Below are 13,980 nucleotides of genomic sequence, written 5' to 3'. Positions count from 1 at the left end.
CACTGCTCCTACAGTATGCAGAAAGTGAGTTGTTGGTTTATAAATAACGGCCGTTGTTACATAGGCTTAGGCTATATTGCCTTAACCCCTTAAGGACAGAGCCTGAAATGGCCTTAATGACAGAGACAAATTTTATGAATATGACCAGTGTCACTTTAGTCATTAATAACTTCGGGATGCTTTTACCTATCCGGCTGATTCTGAGATTGTTTTCTCGTGACATATTGTACTTTACATTTCTGGTAAATTGGAGTCGATACTTATAACAAATCTTTATGAAAAAAACCCAAATAACGTGAAAAATTGTAAAAAAATTCATTTTTCCAACTTTGAAACTTTTTTGCGTATACAGAAAGTGGTTATACCACATAAATTATATATTAAATAGCATTAGCAACATGTCTACTTTATGTTGGCGGCATTTATTAAACGATCTTTCATTTTTTTTAGACAATAGGGAGCTTAAAACATAAGCAGCAAATTTCCAAATTTTCAGTAAAATTTCAAAATCAGATATTTTTAGGGACCTGTTCAGGTTTAAAGTGTATTTGAGGGGCCTGTATGTTAGAAAGCCCCACAAAGCACCCCATTTCAGAAGCTGCACCCCCCACACTCTGCAAAAGCATATCTAGAAAGTGTTTTAACCCTTTAGGGGAGTCACAGAAATAAAAGCTAAGTGTGTAAGAAATTTGAAAATTTTAATTTTCCGTGCAGAGATTTTATTGTAATCCAATATTTTTCATATTTATAAACCTATTACCAGAGAAATGCACCCCAATATTGATTGCCCCGTTTCTGCAGTTTATAGAAATACCCCATATGTGGCCCTATTGCGCTATTTGACGCAACCACAAGCCTCAGATATAAGGGAGCGCCTAGTGCATTTCAATGGCTCCGTTATATTTGGTCATTTCTGACTGTACCACTTCAGGTTGGCAGAGGCTCTGGGGTGCCAAAACCTAAAAAACACCCCTAAAGGGACACCATTTAGAAAACTACACCCCTCAAGGAATGTAACAAGGGGTGCGGTGAGCATTTGGACCCCACAGGTGCTTCACAGATTTTCCGAACAATATGGCGTGAAAAAAGAAAAATTTATTTTTTACACTAAAATGTTGTTCTAGCCTTCAATTTTTCATTTTCACAAAGGGATAAGAGGAAAAAAAAGACACAAAACATGTAGTGCAGTTTCTCCCGAGTACGGAAATACCCCACATGTGGCGATAAAGTGCCAAGGGGGCGCAGGACGAGCCTCCAAAGGGAAGGAGCGCCAATTGGCTTTTGGAAGCTGAATTTCACTGGAATGGATTTCAAGTGCCATGTCGCATTTACAGAGCCCTCGTGCTGCCAAAACACTGGAAACCCCCCACAAGTGACCCCATTCTGGAAACTACACCCCTCAAGGAATCTAACAAGGGGGGCAGTGAGCATATGGACCCCACTGGTGACGGGCACAAATGTAGAAAAATGTGACGTGAAATTGAAAATTTTCATTTTTTCACTTTCACGGCACATATGTGCCCGTCATCCAGCGGTACATATCCTCACTGCACCCCTTGTTAGATTCCTTGAGGGGTGTAGTTTCCAGAATGGGGTCATTTGTGGGGGGTTTCCAGTGTTTTGGCAGCACGACGGCTCTGTAAATGCGACATGGCATTCATCATCTGTTCTAGCCAAATCCAACCTCCAAAATCCAAATGGCGCTCCTTCCCTTCGGAGGCTTGCCCTGCACCCACATGGCGCTTTATGTCCACATGTGGGGTATTTACGGACTCAGGGGAAATTGCTCTACACATTTTGTGGCTTTTTTTCTCTTTTAACCCCTTGTGAAAATGAAAAATACAAGGCTAGACCAACATTATAGTGCAAAAAATGTAATATTTCATTTTCAAGCCACATTGTTCCACATTTGTACCCGTCACCAGTGGGGTCCATATGCTCACTACACCCCTTGTTACATTCCCTGAGGGGTGTAGTTTCCATAATGGGGTCACTTGTGGGGGGTTTTCACTGGCTTGGCAGAACAGGGACTTTTTAAATGCAACATGGCCTTTGAAATCCATTCTACCGAAATCCAGCCCCAAAAAGCTAAATGGCGCTCCTTCCCTTTGAAGGCCCGTCTTGCGGCTGCATAGTGCCTTAAGTCCACATGTGGGGTATTTCCGTACACGGGGGAAATTTCTCTACGCGTTTTGTTTTGTTTCTTCTCTTTTAACCCCTTGTGAAAATGAAAAAACCAAGTCTAGGTCAATGATTTAGTGTAAAAATGAAAACATTTTTACACTACATGTTGGTCTATACTTGATTTTTTCCCTTTTCACAAGGGTTTAAAAGAGAAAAAAAGCTCAAAGCGTGTAGAGCAGTTTGTTTCGAGTACGGAAACACCCAACATGTGGACATAAAGCGCATTGCGGCCGCAAGACGGGCCTCCAAAGGGAAGGAGCGCCATTTGGCTTTTGGAGGCTGGATTTGGCTGGAATGGATTTCAAGGGCCATGTTTCATTTACAAAGACCCTATGCTGCCAAGACAGTGGTAAACCCCCACAAGTGACCCCATTCTGCAAACTACACCCCTCAAGGAATCTAACAAGGGGTGTAGTGAGCATATGGACCCCACTGGTGAAGGGCACAAATGTGGAACAATGTGACGTGAAAGTAAAAAATTTCATTTTTTCACTTTCACGGCTCAAATGTGCCCTTCATCAAGGGGTCAATATCCTCACTGCACCCCTTGTTAGATTCCTTGAGGGGTGTAGTTTTCAGAATGGGGTCAATTTTGGGGGTTTTCCACTATCTTGGCAACACAGGGCCTTTGTAAATGCGAGATGGCATTCACCATCCATTCTAGCCAAATGGCGCTCCTTCCCTTTGGAGGCTTACCCTGCACCCGCATGATGCTTTATGTCCACATGTGGGGTATTTCCATACTTGGGGTAAATTGCGCTACACATTTAGTGTTTATTTTATCTTTTAACCCTTTGTGAAAATGAAAAAATAAAGACTAGATCAATGATTTAGTGTAAAAATATCTTTTTTTTTTACACTAAATGTTGGTCCAGCCTTGATATTTTTCATTTCCAAAAGGGGTTAAAAGAGAAAATAAATGCAAAACGTGTAGGGTAATTTCCCCTGAGTACGAAAATACCCCACATGTGGACATAATGTGCCATATGGGCACAGGGCAAGCCACCAAAGGGACAGAGCGCCATTTAGAGGCTGGAATGGAGGACGGAGGCCATGTTGCATTTACAAAGCTCCTGTGCTGCCAAGACAGTAGAAACCCCCCACAAGTGACCCCATTCTGGAAACTACACCCCATAAGGAATCTAACAAGGGGTGCAGTGGGCATATGGACCCCACTGGTGACGAGCACATATGTAGAACATGTGCTGTGAAGATGAAAAATACTTTTTTTTCACTTTCACAGCACAAATGTGCCCGTCACCAGGGGGGCATATCCCCGCTGCCCCCCTTGTTAGATTCCTTATGGGGTGTAGTTTCCAGAATGGGGTCACTTGTGGGGGGTTTGTACTGTCCTGGCCGCACAGGGGCTTTTTAATTGCATCATGGCATCCTCTAATAGGAATGGGGGCCATGCCTATTTAGTTGGGGAAAAGGAACAATTTTAATTAATTTGGGGGTATTGGGCCAATTAGAAGTTTATAAGGTTGAAAAGGACAGGAGTCCATCAAATTCAACCTGTGTTGATCCAGAGGAAGGCAAAAAAACCCTAGTGAGGCAGAAAACAGTAGCCTCATCACAGGGGAAAAATTCCTTCCCCACTCCATAATGGCAATCAGACTAATCCCTGGATCAACGTGACCCCTGAAATAAGAATAAGGGAGAGAATATTGAAAATTTAGAACTCCAATGACGTGTGGTACGCCTTGAAGCAATCCTTTATGCAGAGGCCGGGGTGATCAGGACAGGTGTCACACTGGTAAATGCTGTCCTTCCTGATCCCCCTTTTGTGGCACACTCTGCACTTCTTTTGGGATCTCCCCTTTTTTCCAGTGTGGGGGACTTCACCTGGAAAATGTTGTCCCTCTACGATACGGGGTCCTTCATATCCAGAAGCGCTGGAGCCCGCTCCGTGGCTGCAGAATATCAGGGCTTTGATTACTGCTTCCTGGAAATCAAGGAATTTCCCCTGGTGGCCGGCACATCGGTACAACACAAAAGCGTTGTACATCGCTGTTTGTACCAGATGTACGGCCACCTTTTTTTACCACGTTCTGGTTTTTCGCGTGGCGTTATATGGCTTGAGGACTTGATCTGAGAGATCAACTCCTCCCATATACTGATTGTACTCTAGAATACAATCAGGTTTGTTCACCACGTTTGTGGTACCACGTACAGTGACAGGGGTGGTGCTATTCCTGTGAATTGTGGTCAGAATAAGGACATCGCGCTTGTCCTTATATCTGACCAACAACATGTTTTCACAGGAATAGGCCTTGCACGCACCCCTTCTCATCGTTTCTCTAACAGGGTGACTTGGGAGGCCTCTTTGGTTTTTTCGGATCGTGCCGCAAGCTACTGTAGCTCGGGCAGCGAGTGACCGAAACAGGGGGATGCTGGTATAAAAGTTATCAACGTACAGGTGATAACCTTTATCCAGCAGTGGGAAGATCAGCTCCCAAACGATCTTCCCACTAACTCCGAGGATGGGGGGGCATTCTGGGGGCTGGATTTGGGTGTCCCTACCCTCATACACTCTAAATCTGTAATTGTACCCTGAGGTACTCTCACAGAGTTTGTAGAATTTCACGCCATACCGCGATCTTTTATTGGGAAGGTACTGGCGGAAATGGAGTCTTCCTTTGAAGCTCAGGAGGGACTCATCTACTGAGATGTATTTCTCTGGGATATACATCTCAGTAAATTTGGCTGAGAAGTGCTCTATGACCGGCCGTACTTTGTACAGTCGGTCATATGAGGGGTCATCTCGTGGGGGGCACCTTGCATTGTCATTGTAATGCAAGAATTTTAGGAGGGTTTCGAATCGTACCCGTCCCATGGCCATTCTGTAAAGTGGGGTATTATATATAATATCCCCACTCCAGTATTGCCGCATTGTGGGTTTTTTTTACTAGGCCCATGTGCAGCAGGAGCCCCCAAAATTTAGTCATTTCGGCTGCATCAGTAGGGGTCCACGCCATGGGCCTAGCAAAAGAAGAGGAGGGGTTCTGGGCCAGGAATTGGTGCGCGTACAGGTTTGTTTGCGCCACCATCAAATTTACAAGGTCACCAGAGAAATAGAGTTTGAAAAAGTCTATTTCTCTGAGACCTGTGGGGTTAACCTGGATTCCCGCCGTTGCCGTAAAGCCAGGAATCCAGGGCTGATGATTTTGGGGGTCTGGGGTCCAGATGGGGTCACCTGTCTGGGGGACAGTGGGCGGGATGGGGTCACCTGTCTGGGGGACGGGGGGTGGGATAGGATGACGTGTCTGGGGGGCAGGGGGCGGGATGGGATGACTTGTCTGGGGGGCAGGGGGCGGGATGGGATGACTTGTCTGGGGGGCAGGGGATGGGATGGATTGACGGGGGGCAGCCCGAGGCGTTCTCCTTGGACGCCGTGGAGGATAATCATCATCACTGGATGATGATGATGAGGATGAATGGAGGAATGAAGGATCCCCCCATTCATCCTCACTGGCTGTTTCGGTGTCAGAGGCGATAAGTGCGTACGCCTCTTCCACCGAAAATCGTTTCTGTGACATTTTTATACGGGGATTGGGGTAGGGGGGTATGTAAATGTAATGTGGTGTAGTGGTGTAGTGTAAAGCTTTATTAGATGTATTGTAATGTAATGTGTGGTAGTGTAGTGTAGTGTAGTGTTTTGTGTTTTACGTGTTTTTCACAGTAAGGGGGGGGGGGGGGGGGGGGGAACCTGCGCCAAAAAAAGAGTTGCTGATAAATGCCGCACTTATGTGCGGTACTTTTCAGCAAACAGTGGCGGTAGGATATAGAAAAAAAAAGGGTGAAAAGGGGGGAAAAAACCCCCTACGCCAAAAAAGCGGAGTTGCTGATCAGCGGCGCACTTACGTGCGATGCTGATTGGCACTCAGCGGCGAAAGGACGCAAAAAAAAAAAAAAATTGAGGGGAAAAAAAAAAAAAAAATGCTATTTCTTCACCCCAAAGCCACTGATTAGTGTATGATATACACTAACCAGCCGCTAGGGGGCAGTACTACGTACCTGACGGAAATAGCCGAAGATCTCCGGAAAAAACGCGACAAGACCCGAACGAAGAAGCCGAACGATGACGTGGAAAGAAGCCGACGCCGAACGAAGACGCGGACGCCACGGAATCGCCGATTCGCCGCACCGGACGCTACGATCAGGTGAGTATGGTGCACTACACACCACACACACCTGCTCTGCTCACCTCAGGTAACCGACTGAGGCGTGCAGATCAAAGTAAAAATATTTATTTTTACTATGATCGCCGCTATTGGCCGGCCGGGCTTGGCCGGCCAATAGCAGCGATCTGGGGGGTGGCACCATGGCCCCCTCTAGTATACACACTAATGATGATTGGTGCTGTCTCGGACAGCACCAATCATCATTAAATTCCGGGTCCCCGGGTCACCGATGACCCGGGAACCGGAAAATCACTGTAGTTGGCTGATTTGGATAAATCAGCCAATTACAGCGATCGTCGGCACGGAGGGGTTAATCACCCCCCCGTGCCGGCAAGCTACGGTGGTCTGCTGTTAGTAACAGCAGCCATCATTACCCGATCGCCGCGTGTTTACACGCAGCGGTCGGGTAAACATCGGGCGTAAATTTACGCCCTGGTGCGTTAAGTACCAGGCTGCGAGGGCGTAAGTTTACGCCCGATGTCGTTAAGGGGTTAAAGGGGTTGTCCGGCGATAAAAAATTATTCACAGAATAACACACATTACAAAGTTATACAACTTTGTAATGTATGTTATGTCTGTGAATGGCCCCCTTCCCCGTGTCCCACCACCCCCACCCGTGTACCCGGAAGTGTGGTGCGCTATACTCACTTGTCACGTGCCGACCACGGTCTCCGATCCTCAGCAGTGACGTCTTCTTCGGGCGGGCGGCGGATCTTCCCGAGTGCCGGCCGCCCTCTGCAGCGTCATCCGAAGCTCAGCCGCGATTGGCTGAGCATAACTGTGCTCAGCCAATCGCGGCTGATGACGCGGCCACGTCATTAGCTGCTCAGCTGCGATTGGCTGAGCACAGTTATGCTCAGCCAATCGCGGCTGAGCTTCTGATGACGCTGGAGGAGCGTGTGAGACCCGGGAAGGAGCAGGAGAAGAGGAGCCCTGCACCATGAATAGGTAATGTATATCGTCAGTCGCCGGCCGCGCACTGGTATTCCACGTAGCGGTACGCGGTCGGACCCTCGGCTGATAGTTGTCTCTAGTCCACGGAGCGATAATCAGCCGAATCGGGCCGATTCGGTCGATTATCGCTCCGTGGAATAGGGCCCTTAGATGCAGCTGTCATGTTTGACAGCTACATCTAACAGTGTTAATTAGCGGGAGCTCCCGCTAATAGCCGCAGTCCCGGGCTGCAGATAGCAGCTGGGATCACAGCAGTTCAGAGCAGGGTCGCGGCATCTGAACACCTCTTGCGGGCATATGCTGCAAATCGGCACTTTCCGCCGAGTACGCCAGGGGGGCGGAAAGGGGGCATGTAGTGGGCGGAACGGAGGGCGCGGACTCAGAGTCCGCGCGATTTACCATCCGTTCCGCCCAAATGTACGCCGAAAACCTACTCCAGTCCTCAGCTGGCGTAGGTTTTCGGCGGTGCGCACCGGCGAGCACGGGATTTATGTAGAGGCAGTCCGCCTCTACATAAATCTCCGTAGCGCCGGAGCTGCGGGGGCATTTATAAGTCCGGCGTAAAAAACGCCGGACTTAATAAATGCCCCCCATTGCGTCCACAAAAAACCTCCACCAAAAAAATGGATCATAAACCAGACGCGCATGATAAAACTATTCTTGCTCCATCTATACCCATATGACTTAAAGGGGTAGTGCGGCGGTAAAGAATTATTCACAGAATAACACATATTACAAAGTTATACAACTTTGTAATGTATGTTATGTCTGTGAATGGCCCCCTTCCCCGTGTCCCACCACCCCCACCCGTGTACCTGGAAGTGTGGGGCGCTATACATTGCCTGTCATGTGCGGACACCCGTCTCCGATCTTCAGCCAGTGACGTCTTCTTCGGCCGGCCGGCGAACAGTTCCGAATGCCAGCCGCCGTCTGCAGTGTCATCCGATGCTCAGCCGCAATTGGCTGAGCATAACTGTGCTCAGCCAATCGCGGCTGAGCACAGTTGTGACGTGGCGGAGGGGGAGCGGCGGCAGGGATTCGGCCGTCCGTCCGAAGATGACGTTTGGCACAAAATGGCGGACCGCCATTATACATCAGGTAATGTATAATGCACCACACACTTCCGGGCGGGGGTGGTGGGACACGGGGAAGGGGGTCATTCACAGACATAACATACATTACAAAGTTGTATAACTTTGTAATGTGTGTTATTCTGTGAATAATTCTTTACCGTTGCACTACCCCTTTAATGGTCACCCATATAGTTCTATTTGGAGAGTAAATGAAACATGCGTAGAGGGGTAATTTCAATGGTAATTAGGGAGCACTCAGACCTATACCTTCCTTGAGTGGTGCACCAAGCTACCCCTCCTCGCTCAGGGTGTATAGGAGAAAGACTGTTCACATACGGCCATGACAGCCATCCACTAAATTTCAACTGTGTGTGAACATAGCCAGGATAGGCTCCAGGTTTTTATGGGCCCTCGGGTGACAGAGCCTCAGTGGGCCCCTCATCCATCCACTATGCACCTATCATCCACACACTATGCACAATCACTTGAGACACCACTAACATACACAAACACACATTATTGACACACACTCTGACACAGACACTGACTTGCACAGACTCTGACGCAGACACAAACAGCTTAGCTTTCTTCCTCTATGTGTGTGAATAAAGCCAGGGCCAGCTCCAGGTTTTTGTGGGCCCTTGGGTGACAGAGCCTCAGTGGGCCCTTTATCCATCCACTATGCACAATCATTTGAGACACCACTACCACTAACATACACAAATACACATTATTGACACACTGACTGACTTACACAGACACTGACTGAGACTGTCAGGCTGCTCTCCATATTGTAAGGTTGAGGACCTTTGGGTCATGTGATCAGGTCCTTAACCCTTTGTGTCTTCTGACGTTCAGCTCCTCACCCTGCACTACAAGGAGTGGGATGAACATTAGAACACTGGGCCCCTCTCCCTCTCTGTGGCCATAGAGGTAGGTTCTGTGCTGATGCCGGCCCTGAATATAGCCTTTCACTGTTTCCAATGAACTCCTTACTGTATGGGAACATAGTCTAAATGTGCCCGCATTCCAATTAAAATAAAATGACGTTCATCCAGTGAACATGTAAGACAGCAGCCATTGTTTGACAGGGCTGTGTCAAACAACGGCCGTTGTGCTTACATAGTGTGAACATAAAAGAGTAATATGCATTCCATTGTTTTCAATGACAGTTTAAGATCACGTCAGTTGATGCACATTCTGACAGGGAAAACTCATCATATAGCCTGGACATGGCTTATCCCCATGGAGGCTCATCATGTAGCCTGGAAATGGCTTATCCCCATGGAGGCTCATCATATAGCCTGGACATGGCTTATCCCCATGGAGGCTCATCATATAGCCTGGACATGGCTTATCCCCATGGAGGCTCATCATATATCCTGGACGTGGCTTATCCCCATGGAGGCTCATCATATAGCCTGGACGTGGCTTATCCCCATGGAGGCTCATCATATAGCCTGGACGTGGCTTATCCCCATGGAGGCTCATCATATAGCCTGGACGTGGCTTATCCCCATGGAGGCTCATCATATAGCCTGGACATGGCTTATCCCCATGGAGGCTCATCATATATCCTGGACATGGCTTATCCCCATGGAGGCTCATCATATAGCCTGGACGTGGCTTATCCCCATGGAGGCTCATCATATAGCCTGGACGTGGCTTATCCCCATGGAGGCTCATCATATAGCCTGGACATGGCTTATCCCCATGGAGGCTCATCATGTAGCCTAACATGGCTTATCCCCATGGAGGCTCATCATATAGCCTGGACATTGCTTATCCCCATGGAGGCTCATCATATATCCTGGACGTGGCTTATCCCCATGAAGGCTCATCATATAGCCTGGACGTGGCTTATCCCCATGGAGGCTCATCATGTAGCCTGGACATGGCTTATCCCGATGGAGGCTCATCATGTAGCCTAACATGGCTTATCCCCATGGAGGCTCATCATATAGCCTGGACGTGGCTTATCCCCATGGAGGTTCATCATATAGCCTGGACATAGCTTATCCCCATGGAGGCTCATCATATATCCTGGACGTGGCTTATCCCCATGAAGGCTCATCATATAGCCTGGACGTGGCTTATCCCCATGGAGGCTCATCATATAGCCTGGACGTGGCTTATCCCCATGGAGGCTCATCATATAGCCTGGACGTGGCTTATCCCCATGGAGGTTCATCATATAGCCTGGACATAGCTTATCCCCATGGAGGCTCATCATATAGCCTGGACGTGGCTCATCCCCATGGAGGCTCATCATATAGCCTGGACGTAGCTTATCCCCATGGAGGCTCATTATTAGGGATGGTCCGAACCTGCTGAAGTTCGGGTTCGTACGAACCCGGACTCTTGGCAATGATTCCCGCTGTCTTAAACCTCCGTGCAGAGGGTGGATACAGCCGGAGGACCGCCTGGAAAACCAGGATACAGCCATAGGCTGTATCCCAGTTTTCCAGGCAGCCTTCCCGCTTTATCCACCCTCTCCACAGAGGTTTAAGACAGCGGGAATCATTGCCGAGAGTCCGGGTTCGTACGAACCCGAACCTCGGCAGGTTCGGACCATCCCTAATCATTATATAGCCTTGACATGGCTGGATCTGTTAAATGATGGGGACCGGTTGGTTCTGTTGAGGTGGATGACATTAGTTAGAACTGAAACCTCTGCATGCAGTGATATTCTTTATCTTTTACCATAGGAGATTCCAACACAAATGAGAACATGGCCTAATGTTATTTGCTGGTCACATCAGGCTTCCTTAGGGTATATTCACACGAACGGACTCGCAGCGAGATTCTTGCTGCGAGTCCGGCAGGTCCTGGCAGTTCCCACACACTATATACACGCTGCGGTCTGAATGATCGCAGCGAGTATGTAATTCTACCGCCCGTAACCCCTTCTGCTCCCGCCCGGCTCCCCCGCTGTAAGCATACATTACCTGTCCTCGCTGCACGGGTCCGGCGTCCTGCTCTCCCGTCCGGCCAATTAGTGTGTTGCCCAGCCGCAGCCACTGATTGGCCGGACGGGAGAGCAGGACGCCGGACCCGTGCAGCGAGGACAGGTAATGTATGCTTACAGCGGGGGAGCAGAAGGGGTTACGGGCGGTAGAATTACATACTCGCTGTGGTCGTTCAGACCGCAGCGAGTATATAGTGTGTGGGAACTGCCAGGACCTGCTGGACTCGCAGCGAGAATCTCGCGAGTCCGTTTGTGTGAATATACCCTAAGGAAGCCTGATGTGACCAGCAAATAGCCATGTGTGGGAACTGCCAGGACCTGCCGGACTCGCAGCGAGATTCTCGCTGCGAGTCTGTTCGTGTGAATATACCCTTAAAGTGTACCTGTCATTATAACTTTCAAAGTCTAAATCAACAGTAGGTGTGAAATAAAGAATTATAGAAAACCTCACCTGCTCTGGACAGTTCCTGCCTCGGCCAGAGATGTCAGCAGAGAGCACTGTGTTAGACTGAAAATAAAACATTTCCTGCAGGACATACAGCAGCTAAGAAGTGTGGGAAGACTTAAAGGGAATGTACCATCAGGCCTGGGCTGAAGCACTGAGGGTGGGCTGACCCACCCTGAGAGGGAGGAAACCTCCGCCCCTCTATGACACTGCTCCATTAGAATCAATGGAGCTGTATCATAGAGGGGCGGGGGTTTCCTCCCACTGGGGGGTGGGTCGGTCCGCCTTCAGTGCTTCAGCTGGGCCTGATGGTACAGTCCCTTTAAAATTTGTTAATAGAAGTAAATTACAAATCTATATAACTTTCTGACACCAATTGATTTGAAAAAGATTTTTGCTGTGCCAATTTTGCTGCTGCGGAACTACTGCTTCCTGCCATTGCCCGGTAACCTTGGGCTGCATTCCCACGTTCCGTGATCCTGACGGATCACGGACGTGGAATGTAGGTACCGGAGGCCCCCGCGCCCGGACAGCATCTGTAATTAGATGCTGGGTAGCGGGGGAGACTGTATTCATAAGCGCCGCGCTGTAGTACCAGCACCGCGCGGCTGATTCATTACAGCGCGGCGCTTATGAATACAGTCTCCCCCGCTCCCAGCATCTAATTACAGATGCTGTCCGGGCGCGGGGGGGCTCCGGTACATGCATTCCACGTCCGCGATCCGTCAGGATCACGGAACGTGGGAATGCAGCCTTGGTGCGGTGGTTACTGGGGTAATAATGGTGAAGGGGGGTGTTAGCCATTTTATACACGCTAACTAGCCCCCGACTTAGTAATGGATGCTGACTATCAGACGGCTGCCACTACTAAGCCTGTAAAAAATAAAGAAATAAACACAGGGCTCAATTGAGATAAGTAATAAAAAAAATTACACCCCCACAACCCTCGTTGGCCATTTTATTAACGTCTTGTGTGTGGTTTAGGCTTTTTTTGTGAGCTGAACTTTCCTCTGCCATCACATGACCTAGCTGCTGGACCACAGAAGGTGACAAAAACGCCAGGAAAAAAAATATATGGCAGTTGTTAGACGACCAGAACAATCCCATTGAAGTCTATGGGAGAAAAAACGCAACAGTTTGCAAAAAAAAAAAAAAAAATGCCACACCCTTACCAGAAAGGAAAGAAAAACGCTGTGTGTGTAAGGCCCCCTTCACACGTCCGGAAAAACCTCCCGGATTTCCTATCAGGAAATCCGGATGGATTTCCGGACGCATAGACTTTCATTGGACACGGACACCCTTCCGGAATTTTCCGGAAGGGTGTCCGTTCCGGAAAATAGGACTGGATTATTTAGAACCGGTCCTATTTTCGTCCGGAAATCCGGCCCGGACGCCGCCATAGAAGTCTATGGGAGCGCCCGGGCCCCAGACGCTTTCCTGATGCACATCAGGAAAGCGTCCGGAGTTCCACTCACCCGGACCACCTTCCGCCGATCCCCGGTCTTCTCCGGCCTCCTGCTGCCTCTTCCTCCACTCCTTGGACCTCCCCGAACCGGTGCCAACGTCTCCCCTGCCCGCACGCCCCCCCGCGGCAGATCCTCGTCCGCCGCCCCCATCGCGGCCACTTTTTGGCCTAAAATATGGCTGTATGCATATTGGCCTTTTTCCACCAAAATTTCAATAGAAAAGCCAGGATCCTATAAAGATAATAAAAAAAAAAACTGCAGGTAAAACATCAGATATAAAAACACCGATGGGGTGCCTTCACACGTAATGACTTGCAGCTTATTTTCCGCAGAGAATCAGTACGGGGGTATTGGGGGTTAGTAGACTGGCAGTCAGGTGGCACTATGGTCACTGACATGTACACAATAAAAACATTATGACTGTAAACTACCAGCTATTGCTAAACTACAACCCCCATCAGCCGGAAGGGCACGATGGGAACAGTAGTTTCGCAGCAGCTGGTGATCCCCAGGTTAGATGCCATAGATGTCTATGGAGGGACGTGTCCATACACACAGAACACTATGTATAGCCGGCACTCAGACACCTGACACTGGCTCACATTGCTCAAAGTAGCAGCTGCCACCCATCACATCCTTACGTATCCCTGCGCCAGGCCTTCCGCAGTCGGGTCTACATAGACGTAGAGACGCGACTTTCGCGGTG

Source organism: Dendropsophus ebraccatus, chromosome 6, assembly GCF_027789765.1.
Source record: "Dendropsophus ebraccatus isolate aDenEbr1 chromosome 6, aDenEbr1.pat, whole genome shotgun sequence".
Classification (NCBI taxonomy): domain Eukaryota; kingdom Metazoa; phylum Chordata; class Amphibia; order Anura; family Hylidae; genus Dendropsophus; species Dendropsophus ebraccatus.
Note: the sequence above shows the minus strand (reverse complement) of the source record.